This window comes from Bos indicus x Bos taurus, chromosome 29, assembly GCF_003369695.1.
Source record: "Bos indicus x Bos taurus breed Angus x Brahman F1 hybrid chromosome 29, Bos_hybrid_MaternalHap_v2.0, whole genome shotgun sequence".
In the NCBI taxonomy this organism is placed as follows: domain Eukaryota; kingdom Metazoa; phylum Chordata; class Mammalia; order Artiodactyla; family Bovidae; genus Bos; species Bos indicus x Bos taurus.
The window spans coordinates 11,626,815-11,649,575 of NC_040104.1; the positions used below are offsets into that span (position 1 = coordinate 11,626,815).

The window sequence follows — 22,761 nt, forward strand, 5'->3', positions numbered from 1 at the left end:
GAAGACAAGGAAAGGCTGGCATAGGGTGAGGGGATGGGTGTTGACTTTAGGCTTGTCACCCTGATCCTGAAACACAGCCTTAAACCCTGAAGTTACTATCTGTGTGCAGCTTGGCCATATGTCCTGGGTACATGTGCCTGGCCACTTTGGGAATGCCCTGGGTTATGAGCGACATGCAGGGAGTGAAAGAGGTCCAGTTGCAGAGCTGATTAATAAGGAAAAGGTGAGAGCAGAATCAGTTATTTTTCTTTAACAGTAAATATCATGAACCAGGCTTAATGGGGAGGCAAGTGAACAGTTTGTCAAACTCATTCTCCAAGTTTTCTCCATGGAACCATAAACAATGGTGCTGTTGGTGAGAAACCACCAATAAGAGCAAGAATAACAGCTCTGGTTAATTACAGATGCTAGCTCACTGTCTCCCCATGAGCCCCGGGAAGGCATGACCCCCATTGTACAAAGGAAAGATGTCTCCTATCTTCTGGCTCCAACACTTGTGACAGATATGTAGCCACTCTCAAGAAATACACTTTAATTAGATGAATGGATGAGTTAGTAGATGCTTCCACTTGAACACACTCCTGCATCCATGTCAGGAGACACGCATGGTCTCAGCATGGCTGCCACCATATCACCTGGAAAAATCACCCTAGATCAGCCTAAGCCCAGGATGGGAGCTGGTGCCTGTTAATGTACTCCTTACTCTTGAGGCTCTATATTTGTAGCCTGTGCCACCAACATGAGGATAAATCTGATCTTTAAAGCCACAGTCTTACTCCACCTTCCTTCCACTTTTATCCATTCCAAATTGTAGATCAAAGATTTATAGACTTCAGTGATAGAAAAGGTAGGAAAAACAGGAAAGAGGAAGATCTTGAACCCTTCTTGTAAGAGTGCAAATTAGTACAGTCTTGGGTGATGGTTTGTCCTAAATATAAGTACAGCTTTTGTCCCAGGAATTTTGCTTGTAAGATTTATATAAATCTATGACTAAAAGCACCCACAAACATAAAGAAGCAAGGATAAAGTCCTCAGAGTCTCTAACAAAAGTGAAAATCCGAGCCATCCCAAAGTCCATTCAACATAAAGTGTCCACAGCAGAGACAGGCCACCATGCAACCACCTGCCTGAAAATAGTATTCAATGCTAAGAGAAATCCTTCCAATAGGAAATTGAGAGAAAAGAACAGAATATAAAACAGCATGATCCCAGGCTTGCAGAGCAAATGGAAGACAGTGCAGCATCCTCACCAGGCATATATATCCTGGATTTTCTGCCTTGATTCAGATCCCAGGACAGAAGTCAGAGGGTCAGGCACAGGTGACAGCAAGGCCACCGTGGGAGCCACTGCAGACCCATGGGGCCCGAGACAGGGTGGAGAGGGCTGGGAAGTGGGGAGGCATCCACAGGTACAGAGACAACAGCTCTTTGGTGGGGGTGATACCTCCCACTCTGAGGGGATCAGACTGGGCCTGAGACAGAAAAGGAACAGGTGTTGATCTATGTTCCCTCCACAGAGACAACGTATCACTGTTTCCTCACCTAGGATCTAGTGGAAGATAACTGGAACCCTAACTGAAGCAGCACTTCTGTTTTCTTGGCTCTAGGAGGAGCTAAAGCACTGGCTCTGATTACTCCCTTCCTCACCCTTACCAGCCACCCTTTCCTTGCCACTACTTCAAGCCTGAAATCACACTGCAAAGAGAGTTGTAAAGACCTTTGGTTTCTTGTCAGTTTACTTTATCTCCTAGGGTAACACAACAAGCTGTTCCCATGACAACCTGCACAGTTCAATCTCTCCATATTATAGGGGACTAAAAGATCTTCATGACCAAGATAATCATGATGGCAAGATCACTCACCTAGAGCCAGACATCCTGGAATGTGAAGTCAAGTGGGCCTTAGAAAGCATCACTACGAACAAAGCTAGTGGAGGTGATGGAATTCCAGTTGAGCTATTTCAAATCCTGAAAGATGATGCTGTGAAAGTGCTGCACTCAATATGCCAGCAAATTTGGAAAACTCAGCAGTGGCCACAGGACTGGAAAAGGTCACTTTTCATTCCAATTCCAAAGAAAGGCAATGCCAAAGAATGCTCAAACTACCCCACAATTGCACTCATCTCACATGCCTAGTAAAGTAGTGCTCAAAATTCCCCAAGCCAGGCTTCAGCAATACATGCACCGTGAACTTCCAGACATTCAAGCTGTTTTTTTTTTCTTTTTATTTATTATTATTTTACTTTACAATATTGTACTGGTTTTGCCATACATAATCCACTACAGGTGTACAGTGTTCCCCATCCAGAACCCCCCTCCCACTCCCTCCCTGTACCATCCCTCTGGGTCATCCCAGTGCACCAGCCCCAAGCATCCTGTATCCTGCAATGAACCCGGACTGGCAATTTGTTTCTTATATGATATTATATATGTTTCAATGCCATTCTCCCAAATCATACCACCCTCTCCCTCTCCCACAGAGTTCAAAAGAGTGTTCTATACATCTGTGTCTCTTTTGCTCTCTCGCAAACAGGGTTATCGTTACCATCTTTCTAAATTCCATATATATGCGTTAGTATACTGTCTTGGTGTTTTTCTTTCTGGCTTACTTCACTCCTTATAATAGGCTCCAGATTCATCCACCTCATTAGAACTGATTCAAATGTATTCTTTTTAATGGCTGAGTAATACTCCGTTGTGTATATGTGCCACAGCTTTCTTATCCATTCATCTGGTGATGGACATCTAGGTTGCGTCCATGTCCTGGCTATTATAAATAGTGCTGCAATGAACATTGGGGTACATGTGTCTTTTTGCATTCTTGTTTCCTCGATGTGTATGCCCAGCAGTGGGATTGCTGGGTCATAAGGCAGTTCTATTTCCAGTTTTTTAAAGGAATCTCCACAGTGTTCTCCATAGTGGCTGTACTAGTTTGCATTTCCACCAATAGTGTAAGAGAGTTCCCTTTTCTCCACACCCTCTCCAGCATTTATTGCTTGTAGACTTTTGGATTGCAGCCATTCTGACTGGCGTGAAATGGCACCTCATTGTGGTTTTGATTTTCATTTCTCTGATAATGAGTGACATTGAGCATCTTTTCATGCGTTTGTTAGCCATCTGTATGACTTCTTTGGAGAAATGTCTGTTTAGTTCTTTGGTCCATTTTTTGATTGGGTCGTTTATATTTCTGGAATTGAGCTGCAGGAGTTGCTTGTATATTTTTGAGATTAGTTGTTTGTCAGTTGCTTCATTTGCTATTATTTTCTCCCATTCTGAAGGCTGTCTTTTCACCTTGCTTATCGTTTCCTTTTTGTGCAGAAGCTTTTTAATTTTAATTAGGTCCCATTTGTTTATTTTTGCTTTTATTTCCAGTATTCTGGGAGGTGGGTCATAGAGGATCCTGCTGTGATTTGTGTCAGAGAATGTTTTGCCTATGTTCTCCTCTAGGAGTTTTATAGTTTCTGGTCTTATGTTTAGATCTTTAATCCATTTTGAGTTTATTTTTGTGTATGGTGTTAGAAAGTGTTCTAGTTTCATTGTTTTACAAGTGGTTGACCAGTTTTCCCAGCACCACTTGTTAAAGAGATTGTCTTTTCTCCATTGTATATTCTTGCCTCCTTTGTCAAAGATAAGGTGTCAATAGGTGCATGGATTTATCTCTGGGCTTTCTATTTTGTTCCATTGATTTATATTTCTGTCTTTGTGCCAGTACTATACTGTCTTGATGACTGTGGCTTTGTAGTAGAGCCTGAAGTCAGGCAGGTTGATTCCTCCAGTTCATTCTTCTTTCTCAAGATTGCTTCGGCTATTTGAGGTTTTTTGTATTTCCATACAAATTGTGAAATTATTTGTTCTAGCTCTGTGAAAAATACCGTTGGTAGCTTGATAGGGATTGCATTGAATCTATAGATTGCTTTGGGTAGTATACTCATTTTCACTATATTGATTCTTCTGATCCATGAACATCATATATTTCCTCCATCTATTAGTGTCCTCTTTGGTTTCTTTCGCCAGTGTTTTCTATATATAGGTCTTTTGTTTCTTTAGGTAGATATATTCCTAAGTATTTTATTCTTTTCGTTGCAATGATGAATGGAATTGTTTCCTTAATTTCTCTTTCTATTTTCTCATTATTAGTGTATAGGAATGCAAGGGATTTCTGTGTGTTGATTTTATATCCTGCAACTTTACTATATTCATTGATTAGCTCTAGTAATTTTCTGCTGGAGTCTTTAGGGTCTTCTATGTAGAGGATCATGTCATCTGCAAACAGCGAGAGTTTTACTTCTTCTCTTCCAATTTGGATTCCTTTTATTTCTTTTTTTGCTCTGATTGCTGTGGCCAAAACTTCCAAAACTATGTTGAATAGTAGTGGTGAGAGTGGGCACCCTTGTCTTGTTCCTGACGTTAGGGGAAATGCTTTCAATTTTTCACCATTGAGGATAATGTTTGCTGTGGGTTTGTCATATATAGCTTTTATTATGTTGAGGTATGTTCCTTCTATACCTGCTTTATGGAGAGTTTTTATCATAAATGGATGCTGAATTTTGTCAAAGGCTTCCTCTGGATCTACTGGGATGATATATAGCTTTTATTTTTCATTTTTTTAGTGTATTACATTGATTGATTTGCGGATATTGAAGAATCCTTGCACCCCTGGTATAAAGCCCACTTGGTCATGGTGTATGATCTTTTTAATGTGTTGTTGGATTCTGATTGCTAGAATTTTGTTAAGGATTTTTGCATCTATGTTCATCAGTGATATTGGCTTGTAATTTTCTTTTTTGTGGGATCTTTGTCAGGTTTTGGTATTAGGGTGATGGTGGCCTCATAGAATGAGTTTGGAAGTTTACCTTCCTCTGCAACTTTCTGGAAGAGTTTGAGTCGGATAGGTGTTAGCTCTGCTCTAAATTTTTGGTAGAATTCAGCTGTGAAGGCTCAAGCTGGTTTTAGAAAAAGCAGAGGAACCAGAGATCAAATTGCCAACATCTGCTGGATCATGGAAAAGAAAGAGAGTTCCAGAAAAACACTATTTCTGCTTTATTGACTATGCCAAAGCCTTTGACTGTGTGGATCACAATAAACTGTGGAAAATTCTGAAAGAGATGGGAATACCAGACCACCTGATCTGCCTCTTGAGAAACCTATATGCAGGTCAGGAAGCAACAGTTAGAACTGGACATGGAACAACAGACTGGTTCCAAATAGGAAAAGGAGTATGTCAAGGCTGTATATTGTCACCCTGCTTATTTAACTTATATGCAGAGTACATCATGAGAGACTCTGGACTAGAAGAAACACAAACTGGAATCAAGATTGCCAGGAGAAATATCAATAACCTCAGATATGCAGATGACACCACCTTTATGGCAGAAAGTGAAGAAAAGCCTCTTGATGAAAGTGAAAGTGGAGAGTGAAAAAGTTGGCTTAAAGCTCAGCATTCAGAAAACTAAGATCATGGGATCTGGTCCCATCACTTCATGGGAAATAGATGGGGAAACTGTGGAAACAATGTCAGACTTTATTTTTGGGGGCTCCAAAATCACTGCAGATGGTGATTGCAGCCATGAAATTAAAAGACGCTTACTCCTCGGAAGGAAAGTTATGACCAACCTAGATAGCATATTCAAAAGCAGAGACATTACTTTGCCAACAAAGGTCCATCTAGTCAAGGCTATGGTTTTTCCTGTGGTCATGTATGGATATGAGAGTTGGACTGTGAAGAAAGCTGAGTGCCAAAGAATTGATGCTTTTGAACTGTGGTGTTGGAGAAAACTCATGCGAGTCCCCTGGACTGCAAGGAGATCCAACCAGTCCATCCTAAAGGAGATCAGTCCCGAGTGTTCTTTGGAAGGACTGATGCTGAGGCTAAAACTCTAATACTTTGGCCACCTCATGCGAAGAGTTGACTCATTGGAAAAGACCCTGATGTTGGGAGGGATTGGGGGCAGGAGGAGAAGGGGACGACAGAGGATGAGATGGCTGGATGGCATCACCGACTCGATGGGCCTGAGCTTGAGTGAACTCCGGGAGTTGTTGATGGACAGGGAGGCCTGGTGTGCTGCAATTCATGGGGTCGCAAAGAGTCAGACATGACTGAGCAAATGAACTGAACTGAACTGAACTTATATGCAGAATACATCATGAGACACACTGGGCTGGAAGAAGTACAAGCTGGAATCAAGATTGCCAGGAGAAATATCAATAACCTCAGATATGCAGATGACACCACCCTTATGGCAGGAAGTGAAGAGGAACTAAAAAGCCTCTTGATGAAAGTGAAAGAGGAGAGTGAAAAAGTTGGCTTAAAGCTCAGCATTCAGAAAACTAAGATCATGGCATCCAGTCCCATCACTTCATGGGAAATAGATGGAGAAACAGTGGAAATAGTATCAAGAATTTATTTTTAGGGGCTCCAAAATCACAGCAGGTGGTGATTGCTGCCATGAAATTAAAAGATGCTTAACTCCTTGGAAGGAAAGTTATGACCACCCTAGATAGCATATTAAAAAGCAAAGACATTACTTTGCCAACAAAGTTCCATCTAGTCAATGGCACCCCACTCCAGTACTCTTGCCTGGAAAATCCTATGGATGGAGGAGGCTGGAAGGTTGCAGTCCATGGGGTCGCTGAGAGTCAGACACGACTGAGCGACTTCCTTTTCACTTTTCACTTTCATGCATTGGAGAAGGAAATGGCAACCCACTCCAGTGTTCTTCTCTGGAGAATCCCAGGGATGGGGGAGCCTGGTGGGCTGTCGTCTATGGGGTCGCACAGAGTCGGACACGACTGAAGCGACTTAGCAGCAGCAGCAGCAGCAGTCAATGCTATGGTTTTTCCAGTGGTCATGTATGGATGTGAAAGTTGGACTGTGAAGAAAGCTGAGTGCCAAAGAATTGATGCTTTTGAACTGTGGTGTTGGAGAAAACTCATGCGAGTCCCCTGGACTGCAAGGAGATCCAACCAGTCCATCCTAAAGGAGATCAGTCCCGAGTGTTCTTTGGAAGGACTGATGCTGAGGCTAAAACTCTAATACTTTGGCCACCTCATGCGAAGAGTTGACTCATTGGAAAAGACCCTGATGTTGGGAGGGATTGGGAGCAGGAGGAGAAGGGGACGACAGAGGATGAGATGGCTGGATGGCATCACCGACTCAATGGACATGGATTTGGGTAGACTCCGGGAGTTGTTGATGGACAGGGAGGCCTGGTGTGCTGTGATTCATGAGGTCACAAAGAGTTGGACATGAATGAGTGACTGAACTGACTGAACTGAACTCCATTCCGCCTTTCATGTCAAAAACACCTGATGTTGACCTTAGAAACTTTTCTAAGCCTGCTGTTTAGTGAGAAAATATGTGTTGATCTGATGAGCATTCTTTCCCCAGGATGATATCAGCTGTGAAATCAAGTAACCAGACATTCAGTCACCAACTTTTCTCAGCACTTGACAGAAGCAAATCACCAAGCATGCTTCTCTTATTTGCCCCAAAACACCTTCAAAGTGACCTGCCCCACAAGTTGCAAAGTTGCTAAGTATACTTCAGAAAGGATACTTTTCTAGTTGTCTTTATCTTTACAAATTTCTTGGGTTGGGTTCACAGTTAGAGATCTCTCCACATCTCCCAGTGCTAAATAGTTTACACAGCATGAAAGGTAGGGGAAAGAGCTTAGGGCTTGAGAATCTGATGAAAAAGAAAGTTAAAGTGTTAGTCGCTCAGTCATGTCCTACTCTTTGGAACACCATGCACTGTAGTCTGCCAGGCTCCTCTGTCCAAGGAATTCTCCAGGCAAGAATACTGGAGTAGGTACTCATTCTCTTCTCCAGTGTATCTTCTTGACCCAGGGATTGAACCAAGCCTGAATTTCAGGCAGATTCTTTACCATCTGAGCCATGAGGGAAGCCCCTGGTCAAGCTGGGATTTAAATTGGGATTATTGGGCTTCCTTGGTGGTTCAGATGGTAAAGAGTCTGCCTGCCCTACATGGTTAGTATGGTACAGTCTCATTATCATTATTTTGTTGGGTTTAGTGAATACATTTATATTTTAAATTTCTCTTATTTTTTATTTTATAAATTTATTCCTAAATAAAATTTATTTAAATCACCTAAACTGTACAAATACAAAATTGTGATTACAAACATGCTTTTCAATATTTATTTTTAATTTTCTTCTTTCCTTCTTCCTTTTTTTTTAATCTACACAGTGTTTTTATATTTATTCAACTATAAGCAAACAGCAGAATTAATACAACATCCAGAATGACTTTTTTTTACACCAAAGAGTGATCAAGTTAACAAGCACAGACTTTCAGATTTCTGGATAATCTTTTACCCAGAACTGCTGCTTATCTAGATGGCCAGGCTTTAACAGCAAAGTGACTTGCTCTCTGTAGCTTTTTCTGGTATTGTTCTATAAAGGAGCCAGAGTGGGACACTGACACCCAGTAACCAGCCTGAGGCATTGGGGGTTAGTGGACATGTGGGCCCCTCATTGTCTTGGTGAGACAGGGCTGTGAAAACATATGCCATTAGGAGACTTCATACACAGTTCTGTGCTCGGGCCCACAAAAGTAGAGGCAGTCAATCTCTTCTTTGTTTTCAACCTCCCTTAAAGATTCTTTGATGCTCTGTTCTAATATTGCAAACCTGGTCTTTTTACCAGAATTTTTTTTTTCTTCTTTAAAATCTGGGTTGTCATTCTCACATTAACATTTTGATAAACTCCATCACAGTAGCAAAGTAACCCCCACCAAAACAGAGTTCAAGTTTGATCAAAACATAAACCCCCTAGAATTATACAGGGCAGGCAGAAGGGAAGAAAAGTCACCCTAAACCTAAATCTGACTGCTCAGGACTCGGGCAGGGAGTGGCAGGGTAGGGGGGTGGGTTGGGGGGTGGGTTGGGGGGTGTGTGTGGGCAGAAATCTACATTCATCACTAAAGGGAAACACTGTTTGGGGACTCTGGGACAGTGTCCCACTCCTCTACTTCTCAGACAGCCGTTCGTAGAGCTTGGACACATAATCATCCCATTCAGCCTGGTGACACGTACTGGTCACTGGGGTCCCCGAGGTCATACTTTTTGCAGAAAGAGGCCACTTTGAATTTGCCACGGTAGTCCCCAGATCAGTTGCTGAGAATGCACTCATCAAACTTCAGTGGTCTTTCCTGCTCATAAACCAGTCAGATGTAGTGATGCAGGCCTGTGCCCTTGGGAGGCCCAGAGCCCACATAATCTGAGAGGAATGTGCCACTGCTGATGTCATTGCCCTTCATGTTGACCACCAGAAAGTGGTGCCATTTCCTGTATTTGGGGGTCCTGCCTGCTGGGAGCATCCAGATCTGTTAAGACCAAGGTGTACAATTTACATGAATCAAGCCTGTCCCATGCATTGCCGGTGGGCCAGTTCTTAATCTGGGTGGGTGTCAGCACTTTGGCCAGTTTGTCGACCTTCACCCAGCCGTATTTGACCTGCAGTGGGTGCTGCAGCCTCTAATCCACTTCCTGTAGGCTCAAGGGCCCGGACCACTTCTTGAGGTCCCCCGGCATCACAGAGCTGAGGGGGTCGGACAGCAGGGAAAGAGGCTGGTGGACTCCTGAAGGAGGGCAGCATAGGTTCCCAGCGGTCTGCCTTTCCTTCCTTCCTTTCTTGTTTTCCCCATATATTTACAGTCTAGCATATGTCCTCTCTTTTGATCTTATCCAAATCTATATCTACAGGCCAAAAGAGATGGAGGAGCAGCATGGGAAGAACCAAAGAACAAAGCGCAGGGACATGAATGAAGGGTGGTGGCCCTTGTTACTCATAATGAATGTTCTGCAGTAGGATCACTCCCACTGCCCTTCTGTGTACCCACCACCTTCAGGTTTGCCATGACCATGGAAGTTATTTTGGCCAGTGGAATTTGGTAGAGGTGATATGTCACTTCCAAGTGAAGCATTTGGAGTCAGATCCTAATTTGCCTCACACTCCCTTCCCTTGTATCCAGAAGGTGCCTCCATCCACTTTGCTCCCTGAAAGGGTGTGATGAGTAGGGCCCCCTGTCCACCAAAGTCAGATGTGAGTGAGAAATAAAGCTTAGTTATGTTGAGACTTTCAGATTTGGGGTTTTTATGTGTTCATAGTGTAAGTCACCTTCTCTTCACTGAATCAGAAAGGTGTAACAGTCACTCCTATTTGTCTCATTCATTTGGTAACTAAAACCCCAGTTTATGGCCATTTAGCTAAAAAGTTCATTTCCTAGCCTTTCTTTCACTTAAAAATGCCTCTGTGACTTCATTGCAACCAGTGAGAAATGAGTGAAAGTAATTTTATAACTGTTGGTTATGCTCTTTAAGGAAAGGTGCATATCCTGCTTCCCCTTCTCTGGAATGCAGATATAATAACAGGAGCTAGAGCAGCCATGTTAGACCAGAGGTGAATATCATGTGTTGAAGATGACTATCAACAAGAAAAACTAGGGTTCCTATCACTGTGGACTGACTGGAACTATTATTGCATGTAAATGTATTGCATTTAAGACAAGATTATTTAGACTTTGATTACAGCCAGTTGAGCTTTTAACCTAACACTCATAACCCAATAACAAGTCTGTGTGTTAGCCTTGTTTTGACATTAGAGTCTGGAGGATAGAGACAAGACCTACTCACGTGGACTTGTAAGAGAGTCAAGTTAGAGCTCTGCCCCTCTGGAAGCTGTGGTCTAGTGTGGGTTTCAGAAACTCAAGCAAGAAAAAGCCATATGGCAGAGACAGCTTCAGGATGCCATAGGAACATTTGTGAGGTGAACCTATATCAGTCCTGGTGTCAAGGAATTGCCTGATTAGGGAACCGTCATAGGTCAGCCTCCCCAGAAGTAGCCCATGACTCAAGGTTTCATGTACAAGTGATTTATTTCAAAGTTCCTCTCAGAAGGATTTCCCTGGTGGTCCAGTGGTTACTGATCTGCCTTCTGGTGCAGGAGACATGCTAGACCCCTGGTTTGGGGAGATTTCATATTTTGAGAGCTACTAAGCCCATGGGCCACAAGAACTGAGATCTCAGGCCATAGATCCTATGATCTGCAACAAGAGAAGCCATTGCAATGAGAAGCCCACTTACCATATCTAGAGAGTAGTCCCCACTCTCTGAAACTAGAGAATGCTCGTGCAGCAAGGAAGACTCAGCACAGTTAAATTTTTTTAAAAAGGACCTTCCAGAGAAACCAGTGAGGGCATAGGGGAATCAGGACAGGAAAAGGATGAAACTAGCCTGAGTGTGATTGCATGCAAGTCTTGGGGAAGGAAGCTGCAGCCTGTTTTCACAGGGAACTCTGGAACATAAGTTTGCCTCAAAAGTATCCCAACCCAAGGCTAGAGAGCTGGGATTTCACACTCCCACAAGCACCTACATCTCAGCCTTCAACTAACCTGGTGTCTATGAGGCCCTGCATTAGGTCCTCCAAAAATAAGTCAAAGGGGCCCATTAGAAGCCAAAGCACACCAAAGCCAGGGAAACACGATCTCAGATAATGCTGAGGTGTCCTCCACCTGCTCTGCCCTCTCCAGCATCACATCAGGAATCCCAGGAGGGGAAAGAGCCCCTTTTGGTAGCTGGATGTAATATTTCCTTTTTTATAAATTTTATTTTTATTTTGTATGGAGTATAGTTGATTTTTGCTTGCCAGTGCAGGAGATGTAAAAGATGTGGGTTTGATCCTTGGGTCCAGAAAATCCCCTGGAGGAGGAACTGGCAACCCACTCCTGGAAAATTCCATGGATGTAGAAGTCTGGCAGCCTACAGTCCATGGGGTCACAAAGAGGTAGAAAGGACTTAGTGACTGAGCATGCACGCATAGTTTATTTGCAATATTGTATTAGTTTCAGCTGTATAGGGATGTGATTCCATTATACATATATAGGTATCCAATCTTTCTTATATTCTTTTCCCATATAGGTTATTAAAGAACATTGAGTAGGGTTCCCTGGGCTGTACTGTAGGTCCTCCTTGATTATTTATTTTATATTTAGTAGTGTGTATATGCAGAGAAGGCAATGGCAACCCGCTCCAGTACTCTTGTCTGGAAAATCCCATGGACGGAGGAGCCTTGTAGGCTGCAGTCCATGGGGTCGCTAGGAGTCGGACACGACTGAGCGACTTCACTTTTACTTTTCACTTTCATGCATTGGAGAAGGAAATGGCAACCCACTCCAGTGTTCTTGCCCAGAGAATCCTAGGGTCGGGGGAGACTGGTGGGCTGCCATCTATGGAGTCGCACAGAGTTGGACATGACTGAAGTGACTTAGCAGCAGCAGCAGCAGCAGTGTGTATATGTTAATCCCAAACTCTTGGTTTATCACTCTCCTCCTACCTTTCCATTGGTAACCATATGGAAGACTAGGAATTTTTTTTTTCTTTTTTTATTGAAGGATAATTGCTTTACAGAATTTTGTTGTTTTTGGTCAAACCTCAACATGAATCAGTCATAGGTATACATATATCCCTTCCCTTTTGAACCTCCCTCCCATCTCCCACCCCATCTCACCCCTCTGGATTGATACAGAGCCCCTATTTGAGTTTCCTGAGATGGTAAATTCGTGTTGTCTGTCTATTTTACATATGGTAATGTAAGTTTCCATGTTACTCTTTCCATACATCTCACCCTCTCCTCCCCTCTTCCCAGGTCCATAAGTCTATTTTCTATGTCTGTTTCTGCTTTGTAAATAAATTCTTCATTATCATTTTTCGAGGTTCCGTATATATGTGTTAGAATACAATATTTGTCTTTCTCTTTTTAACTCACTTCACTCTGTATAACAGATTCTAGGTTCATCCACCTCATCAGAACTGACTCCTTTTTATGGCTGAGTAATATTCCATTGTGTATATGTGCCACAGCTTCTTTGTCCATTCATCTGTTGATGGACATCTAGGTTGCTTCCATGTTCTAGCTATTGTAAATAGTGCTTTAATGAACAATGGGATACATGAGTGTTTTTCAATTTTGGTTTCCTCAGGGTATATGCCTGGGAGTGGGATTGCTGGGTCATATGGTGATTTTATTCTTAGTTTTTTAAGGAACCTCCATACCACCTTCCATAGTGACTGTATCAGTTTACATTCCCACCAACAGTGCAAGGGCATTCCCTTTTCTCCACATCCTCTCCAGCATTTACTGTTTGTAGACTTTTTGATGATGGCCATTTGACTGGTGTGAGGTGATATCTCATTGTAGTTTTGATTTGCATTTCTCTAATAATGAGTGATGTTGAGCATCTTTTCATGTGTTTGTTAGCCATATGTATATCTTCTTTGGAGAAATGTCTGTTTAGGTCTTTTTTTCCTCACTTTTTGATTGAATTGTTTGTTTTTCTGGCATTGAGTTGTATGAGCTGCTTATGTATTTTGTAAATCAATCCTTTGTCAGCTGTTTCCTTTGCTATTATCTTATCCCATTCTGAGGGTTGTCTTTTCACCTTGCTTATAGTTTCCTTTGCTGTGCAAAAGCTTGAAGTTTAATCAGGTCCCACTAATTTATTTTGTTTTTATTTCCATTACTCTAGGAGGCGGGTCAAAGAGGATCTTGCTTTAATTTATGTCGTCGAGTGTTCTGCCTATGTTTTCCTCTAAGAGTTTTATGTTTCTGGTCTTACATTTAGGTCTTTAATACATTTTGAATTTATCTTTGTGTATGGTGTTAGGAAGTGTTCTAATTGCATTCTTTACATGTAGCTGTCCAGTTTTCCCAGAACAATTTATTGAAGAGGCTGTCTTTGCCCCATTGTATATTTTTGCCTCCTTTGTCAACAATAAGGTGCCCATAGGTGCACCGGTTTATTTCTGGGCTTTCTGTCTTGTTCCATTGGTCTATATTTATGTTTTTGTGCCAGTACCATATATGGTACTGTACGTATATGGTACAATTGTCTTGATGACTGTAGCTTTGTAGTATAACCTAAAGTCAGGAAGGTTGATTCCTTCAGCTCCATTCTTCATTCTCAAGACTGCTTTGGCTATTCAGGGTCTTTTGAATTTCCATATGAATTGTGAAATTTTTTGTTCTAGTTCTGTGAAAAATGCCATTGGTAATTTGATAGGGATTGCATTGAATCTGTAGATTGCATTTGTTAGTATAGTTATTTTCACAATATTGATTCTTCCTACTCAGGAACATGGAATATCTCTCCATCTGTTTATGTCATCTTTGATTCCTTTCATCAGTGTCTTATAATTTTCTGTGTGTAGTTCTTCTGTCTCCTTAGGTAAGTTTATTCCTCGATATTTAATTCTTTTTGTTGCAATGGTGAATGCGATTGATTCCTTAATTTCTCTTTTTGATATTTCACTGTTAGTATATAGAAATGCAAGTGATTTCTGTGTACTGATTTTGTATCCTGCTAAACTTTGCTAAATTCACTGATTAGCTCTAGTAATTTTCTGATACTATCTTCAGGGCTTTCTATGTACAGTATCATGTTATCTGCAAACAGTGAGAGTTTTATTTCTGCTTTACTGATCTGGATTCCTTTAATTTCTTTTCCTTCTCTGATTGCTTTATCTAGGACTTGCAAAACAAGGTTGAATAGCAGTGGAGAAAGTGGACAGGTTTGTCTTGTTCCTGATCTTAGGGGGAATGCTTTCAGTTTTTCACCATTGAGAATAATGTTTGCTGTAGGCTTATCATATATGGCCTTTACTATGTTGAGGTAGGTTCCTTATATGCCCATGTTTTGAAGAGTTTTAATCATAAATGGGTGCTGAATTTTGTCAAAGGCTTTTTATGCATCTATTTAGATTATCATATGATTTTTATTTTTCAATTTGTTAATATGGTGTATCACATTGATTGATTTGAGTATAATGAAGTATCCTTGCATCCCTGGAGTGAACCCAAATTGATCATGGTGTGTGAACATTTTGAAGTGTTGCTGAATCCTGTTTGCTAAAGTTTTGCTAAAATTTTGTAATTGGGTTGAGGATTCTTGCATCTATGTTCATCAGTGATATTGGCCTGTAGTTTTCTTATTTTGTGTTGTCTTTGGTTTTGGTATCAGGGTGATGGTGGCCTTGTAGAATGAGTTTGGAAGTGTTCCTTCCTACGCAATTTTTTGAAGAGCTTTAGAAGGATAAGCATTAGCTTTTCTCTAAATGTTTGATAGAATTCTCCTGTGAATCCATCTGGTCCTGGGCTTTTGCTTTTTTGGAGATTTTTGATCACAGCTTCAATTTCAATGCTTGTAATTGGGTTGTTCATGATTTCTATTTCTTCCTGGTTCAGTCTTGGAAGATTGAACTTTTCTAAGAATCTGTCCATTTCTTCCAGGTTATCCATTTTATTGGCATGTAGTTGTTCATAATAGTCTCTTATAATCCTTTGTATTTCTGCATTGTCTGTTTTAACCTCTCCTTTTTCATTTCTGATTTTGTTAAATTGATTCTTCTCTCTTTTTTTCTGGATGAGTCTGGCTAAAGGCTTATCAATTTTGTTTATCTTCTCAAAGAACCAGCTTTTAGTTTTATTAATCTTTACCATTGTTTATTTCATTTTTGTTCATTTATTTCTGCTCAGATCTTTCTGATTTCTTTCCTTCTACTAATCTTGTGTTTCCTTTTTGTTCTTTTTCCAGTTACTTTAGGTGTAAAATTAGATTGTCTATTCACTGTTTTTCTTGTGACGTAGGATTGTATTGCTATAAACTTCCCTCTTAGAACTGCTTTTGCTGCATCCTATAGGTTTTGAGTTGCTGTGTTTTCATTGTCATTTGTTTCTAGGAATTTTTTGGTTTCCCTTTTGATTTCTTCAATAACCTGTTGGGTCTTTAGAAATGTGTTGTTTACTCTCCACGTGTTTGTGTTTCTTACAGTTTGTTTTCCCTTGTAATTGATATCTGGTCTCATAACATTGTGGTCAGAGAAGATGCTTGTATGATTTCAATTTTCTTAAATTTACTGAGGTTTGATTTGTGACCTAAGATGTGGTCTATCCTGAAGAATGTTCCATGTGCACTTGATAAAAAGGTGTATTCTTCTGCATTTGGATGGAATGTCCTGAAGACATCAATGAAATCCATCTCCTCTAATGTTTCCTTTAATACTTGCGTTTCCTTATTAATTTTCTGTTTTGATGATCTGTCCATTGGTGTGAGTGGGGTGTTAAAGTCTCCCACTATTATTGTGTTACTGTCAATTTCTCCTTTTATGCCTGTTAGTGTTTGTCTTATGTATTGAGGTGCTTCTATGTTGGGTGCATAGATATTTACAATTGTTATGTCTTCCTCTTGAATTGATCCCTCGATCATTATGTAGTGTCCTTCCTTATCTCTTATAATCTTGTTTATTTTAAGGTCTATTTTATCTGATATAAGGATTGCTACTCCAGCTTTCTTTTGCTTCCCATTTTCATGTAATATAATTTTCCATCCTCTCACTTTCAGTCTATAAGTGTCTTGAGGTCTGAAATGGGTTTCTTGTAGACAGCACATACATAGGTATTGTTTTTGTATCTATTCAGCCAGTCTGTGTCTTTTGGTTGGTGCATTTAATCCATTTGCATTTAAAATAATTATTGATATATATATGCTCCTATTGTTATTTTCTTAATTGTTTTGGGGTTGATTTTGTAGATCTTTTTTCTTCTCTTGTATTTCTTGACTATATAAGTCCCTTTAACATTTGTTGTAAAGCTGGTTTGTGGTACTGAATTCTCTGAACTTTCACTTGTCTGAAAAGCTTTTTATTTATCCATCAATTTTGAATGAGATCCTTGCCAGGTACAGTAATCTTGGTTGTAGATTTTTCTTTTTCAGTACAATATCCTGTCATTCCCTTCTGGACTGCAGAGTTTCTGCTGAAAGATCAGCTGTTAAGCATATGGGGTTTCCCTTGTATGTTAATTGTTACTTCTCCCTTGCTGCTTTTAATATTCTTTCTTTGTGTTTAGTCTTTGTTAGTTTGATTAGTATGTGTCTTCGTGTGTTTCTCCTTGGGTTTATATTGTATGGGACTCTTTGTGTCTCTTGGACTTGATAGACTATTTCCTTTTCCATGTTGGGGAAATTTTCAACTATAATCTCTTCAAAAATTTTCTCATACCCTTTCTTTTTCTCTTCTTCTTCTGGGACCCCTATAATTCAAACATTGGTGTGTTTGATATTGTCCCAGAGGTTTCTGAGACTATCCTTAGATCTTTTAATTCTTTTTACTTTATTCTGCTCCTCAAAAGTTATTTCCACCATTTTATCTTCCAACTCACTGATTCGTTCTTCTGCTTCAGATATTCTGCTATTGATTCCTTCTAGAGTATTTTTAATTTCAGTAATTGTGTTGTTTGTATATTTGTTCTTTAATTCTTCTATGTATTGGTTAATTGATTCTTGCATTTTCTCCATTTTGTTTTCAAGGCTTTTGATCATCTTTACTATCATTATTCTGATTTTTTTTTCGGGTAGTTTGCCTATTTTCTCTTTATTTATTTGGACTTCTGTATTTTTACTTTGTTCCTTCATTTTTGTAGTATTTCTCTGTCTTTTCATTATTTATTTTTAACTCATTGTGTTTGAGGTCTCCTTTTTCCAGTCTTCAAGGTTGAATTCTTTCCTCCTTTTTGTTTCTGTCTTCCTAAGGTTGGTACAGTGGTTTGTGTAAGCTTCATATAGGGTGAGACTTGTGTTGAGTCTTTGTTTATTTTTCCTCTGATGGGAAAGGCTGAGTTAGGTGGTAATCCTGTCCACTGATGGTTGGGTTTGTATTTTTGTTTTGTTTGTTGTTTATATGAGGCATCCTGCACAGGGTGTTACTGGTGGTTGGGGGATGTTGGGTCTTGCATTCAAGTGGTTTCTTTCATGTGAGTTCTTACTACTTATACTCCCTAGGGTTATTCTTCTGGCAGTCTATGGTCTTGGAGTCAGTGCTCCCATTCCAAAGGCTCAGGGCTTGATCTCAGAAGGAGCATTTGTTCTCTTTCTTTCCTTGTTTGATTCCCCTCCATTCTCAGTGAGGTCTTCTGTGACCAGAGGGCCACTGGCACTACCAAACTGCAGGGGCTTGTTGTTGCTGACAGGGTCAAAGGGCAGCTGGTTCAATCCACCACACTTCTTTGTGTTCTCCAAGAACTGATCTCAAATCAGGTCCCATTACAGCTCCCAGCTACCAAAGCACTACTTCTTACAGAGCCGTGGAAAATCTGGAGGTGCCACAGCTTCCAGGCAGGCACCCTACACCAGGAGATGGTCTTCTGAATTCCCCGCCTGGCACTGTCAGCTTAGGCCTGGCACCCAGGCCCAGGTTGGACTCTCACCCACCCTGTTTGTTTTTAAGAAATCATACTAAAGCATATATATGGAATTTAGAAAGATGGTAACAATAACCCAGTGTACGAGACAGCAAAAGAGACACTGATGTATAGATCAGTCTTATGGACTTTGTGGGAGAGGGAGAGGGTGGGGAGATTTGGGAGAATGGCATTGAAACATGTATAATATCATGTATGAAATGAGTCACCAGTCCAGGTTCGATGCACGATACTGGATGCTTGGGGCTGGTGCACTGGGACGACCCAGAGGGAGGGTATGGGGAGGGAAGAGGGAGGAGGGTTCAGGATGGGGAACACAGGTATACCTGTGGCGGATTCATTTCGATATCTGGCAAAACTAATACAATATTGTAAAGTTTAAAAATAAAAAAAAATCATTTTTGATGAAGTGGAATGAGCCACCAGCCAGAGGAAGGAGTACTTTCACCCCAGTGGAGAACATTTTAACATTGCATTTAAGTCCTCATTCCCCTAAAACACACACACACACACACACACACACTTTTTAAGAGCAAGAACAGGGACTGGTGTAATTGATAAGTGAAAGTCGCTATGTTGTGTCCGACTCTTTGTGCCATGGACTATACAGTCTTTGGAATTCTCCAGGCCAGAATGCAGGAGTGGGTAGCCTTTCCTTTCTCCAGGGGATCTTCCCAACCCAGGGATCGAACTTAGGTCTTGCACATTGCAGACAGATTCTTTACCAGCTGAGCCACAAGGGAAGCCAGTAATTGATAAAGGGCTCATTATAACAGGCGAGGCTCAGTCTCTAGGTTGGACCACTTTGGTGTTACACTGCAGCCCCCACACTTTAATCTCCATTGACCTTGGCACCTGCTGTGATAAGGCTCCAGGTGGTCAAACACAGGTCCCCAAGCCCTAAGGTGAGCTAGATGTCAGAGGCAACAAACGTGCCTCTTCTCCAGGCAGCAGTCCTGAGGCAGCCCCCAGAGAACCTGGAGGTCAGACAGTCTCCATTCACCCCACTTAGGCATGGAGTCCCACAAAGCAGCACCTTCATTCCACAGCTGGACAGCCCCATACAGCAATCCCACAGCTTTCAAGAGGCTGACTCAGGGCTCAGACTTGTCTGAATCCCAGTTTCTGTTTTGTCACTAACATCACTTTGTCTACAGCAACCTCAGCCTAGTCCCTAGTCCCTTCTGGCCTTGATTACAGAGATGGAATCAGATGGTCCTTCAAATCATGACATAACCCTGAGGGCAGCTCCCAAGTGCTGAACAAGCTCCTCACATACAGCAGGTGGAACAGACATGAAATTGAACCCAAAATATCTGATCATCTTTGCCATCTACACACTGTCCCTCACCACCTGACACTACCAGGATGGAGTCACTACCCACTGATGTCACTGACTTTCAACATATGACCCAAGGAGGTCAATGCAGAGGTCAGGAGTGAGTCATGCTGCACTCTGGAAAAACTAACAGAACATTCCTTCAAAGAAATATTTTCAAAAGAAAACTTTATGAGCCTAATATCTTGTACCTTTGCATATCTAGAAAAGCACTGACATCATGAACAGAGATATCCACTCCTCATGACTAGCAGCAAGCCTCTTCTAAATGTATGCTTGACTCACATACCCCTTTCCCCAAATCACATGCTTACCGACCTCCCCCCACACACCTCTTAGGCAATGTTCCTCAGATCTATGTGACAGGCTGTCTCCTATATACCACATTTTGTCCCAAACAAAACTTAACTCAGAACACTCACATTGTGCTTTTTTTAAAAAATTTGACAACTTTATATATAAAACTCATATAGCACTTACAATGAATCAAAACACCCTACACATATTAACTCATTGGCTTCTGTTATTATCCCCTATTTAAAGGTGGGGAATGTGAGGCACAGACAGAGGAAGTAACTTGTCTCAGGTCACACAACTAGTGGATGGCCAAGCTAGGATTTGAACCCAGGCTATCTGGCTCTAGCACTGTGTTTTCACATGCTGTGCTCTAGGCCCACTCACATTTTATAAGTAGTGTCATATACATTTATCTTTAACTCAAGTTCAGTCTCTCCTCTCCAGGCCAGACAGTACATATACCTTACTCTTTTCCCTCCTCTGTAGAATCTTTTGAGATTTCCAGACTCTTGTGGTGTCAAAAGGAAAATGAAGGGAGGTGATGTCTGTGCAGACACTGTGGTGTCACCATCATATTCCAGCTCCCCCAGTCACATGGTGACATGCCATTGCTCTCTGTCTCTGGGCAAGTCACAGAGGTTCCCCTCCCAAGGCCCGGGTGGAACAAGGGACAGTTCTAGGGGGCCACACCAGCTCCTATAAAGGCCATGTGCTCAGTAATCAGATTATAACACCTGCCAGTCTCTGGTCAGAAGTTCTGCCCCTTCCTGCAGACATGACAGAAGGAGAGCCAGCCTCAGTGTGGACCACCTATCTTAACCTAGAGAGAGCTTCCTCCTTTCCATTCAGGCTCTTACTCCTTTGCCCACTTCCCCTTTTAACTTCATTTAATTTTGCCTTCAAAACATAATCAGGGAGATGGGAGCTTTCTTCAGTGTAGTTTTAGAATGCCACAAAGCTTTTGACTATGACCCCCCTCCTAGCCTTGAGTATTACCTTTTCATTCTTTCTTCCCTAGGCTCTGAGAACTGGAAAGAAATTAACATTCCCAAATATCACACACCTACCTCAGTCTGTGCAAGGTGCTGGCAAATAGCAAAGAACAAGGGTAAGTTAATAACAGAAGCTGTTATCAAATTAAGTGTAATCTGCCTATATTCCATTTAACCTTTTCATTGTTCTACTCTGAAGTTTCATGGAGAATATAAATGAAGCTTATTTCGTATGTGTGAAAAACTCTTAGAGACTTGAAGTTGGTCATTATGCTTCCACCAAAGTCTTGATTCTGCAATGTAAACAACCCTCCAAAATATCTGTCCACACTCCCACTTTTCAATGAAATGGAAGCTAGTGGCCATGACCTTCTCTAAGTGTCCAAAGGCTTCCCCACCTTGTTTCTACAGCTTCTGGGTTGTCTTAATGTACCTCCTTCTGTTTAACATCTTTAATCTCCTTATGTTTTATCCTTTCTTTCCATTTTTCTCCTCCATTATCCATAGTTTTAACATCTTACACACCTACTCAAAGATATCCACTGCCCACAGGATAAATCCCATGATCTTGAATGTTGGCTTGAAAAGCAAGTCTTCCACCCCCAACTCTGGGACCTGGTCTTGGTTCCCCTTTTCTACACTGTCCTCTGTATCATTGGTGCTGTTGTTCAAGTTTTCAAGTCTTCATCCTAAACTCACCCTGGATTATACTTCCATACTCCCTCATATTTCACTGTGGTCCTACGGCTTGTTTACATCAACATAATGCAGGGAGCAGTGACATGGCTCACTCCCTGCAAATGCTTTAATAGTGTTGACTGGAAAAAAAAAGCACAACCTAAGTTGACAATTATGTTTTATCTGGCAAACTTTCTGAGAACTTCAAGCCTGGGGACAGCCTCTCATAGCTCTAAGGGACCGCCCTGAAGAGGTAAAGGAGGAGGCAGGGTATATAGGAGTTTTTGCAACAAAAACCAGATATCAAAGCATCAAAAGATAACTTCATTAAAGACAGATTAAATATATCTAAAGTAAATTTTAGGTATTTTTTAAATGTTTGGGGAGATGCAAGTGTCTGGGCTTATTGAAATCATTATTCTGATATGAACCATAGCAATCTAGGGGAAGTATCCACTTTCTTCTCATCCTGAGTCCCTTCTAGGTACACAATTTGAGGAATAAGTGACTTCAGTAGCTGAGGGCTTTTTGGAGGGCATCCTTTGTCATTCTGAATTCCTTCTGGGTGGACCATTGGGGGCGGATATACTGTGATAGCTGGATGGCTGTAACATCCTTTGTTTACTGATATGTCAGGCAACATTTTTCATTCACAATAGTTAGTGCATGAATTAGTACATGCCCTTCCCCCTGCCACAACAACGAATGGCACTGCAGACGGTGACGCCTCCATCAGTCTGCATCCCCAGGAGATGATTTCTTTAATCAGAGCTTCTGACAACTTGTGATGGACAGAGACTTTTTTTTTTTGTTGTTCCAACCACATGGCATGTAGGATCTTAGTTCCCCCTCCAGGGTTTGAAGCTCTGCCCCTTGCAGTGGAAGTACAAAATCTTAACCACTGGACCACCAGGGAAGTCTGAAGGCTCATATTTTGATATTCATTAGGGCTTGTATTGCCCATACTGGCCAGACTGACTGACATATTCTTATGGCTAAGCTTTTCAAGTGACTGACAGTCCCCGGAGTCCAGTCAATGCTCGTCCTGCCCTCTTGGAGGGTATTTAATGAGGTCCATTTGCTGAAGATAAATGGATATATTTCTGATACAATTTCCCAGTAGTGTCATTGTCTTGAAACATTTTGCCTGCCAAACCAAACTACAAAGGAATTATTTTGAAGTATC

At 41.3% G+C, this 22,761-nt stretch overlaps 1 pseudogene; it reads right to left on the minus strand.

Moving 5' to 3' along the window:
* Nucleotides 1-8,984: 8,984 nt before the first annotated feature.
* On the minus strand, nt 8,985-9,550 carry LOC113885871 (annotated as a pseudogene).
* Between the last annotated feature and the right edge of the window lie 13,211 nt (nt 9,551-22,761).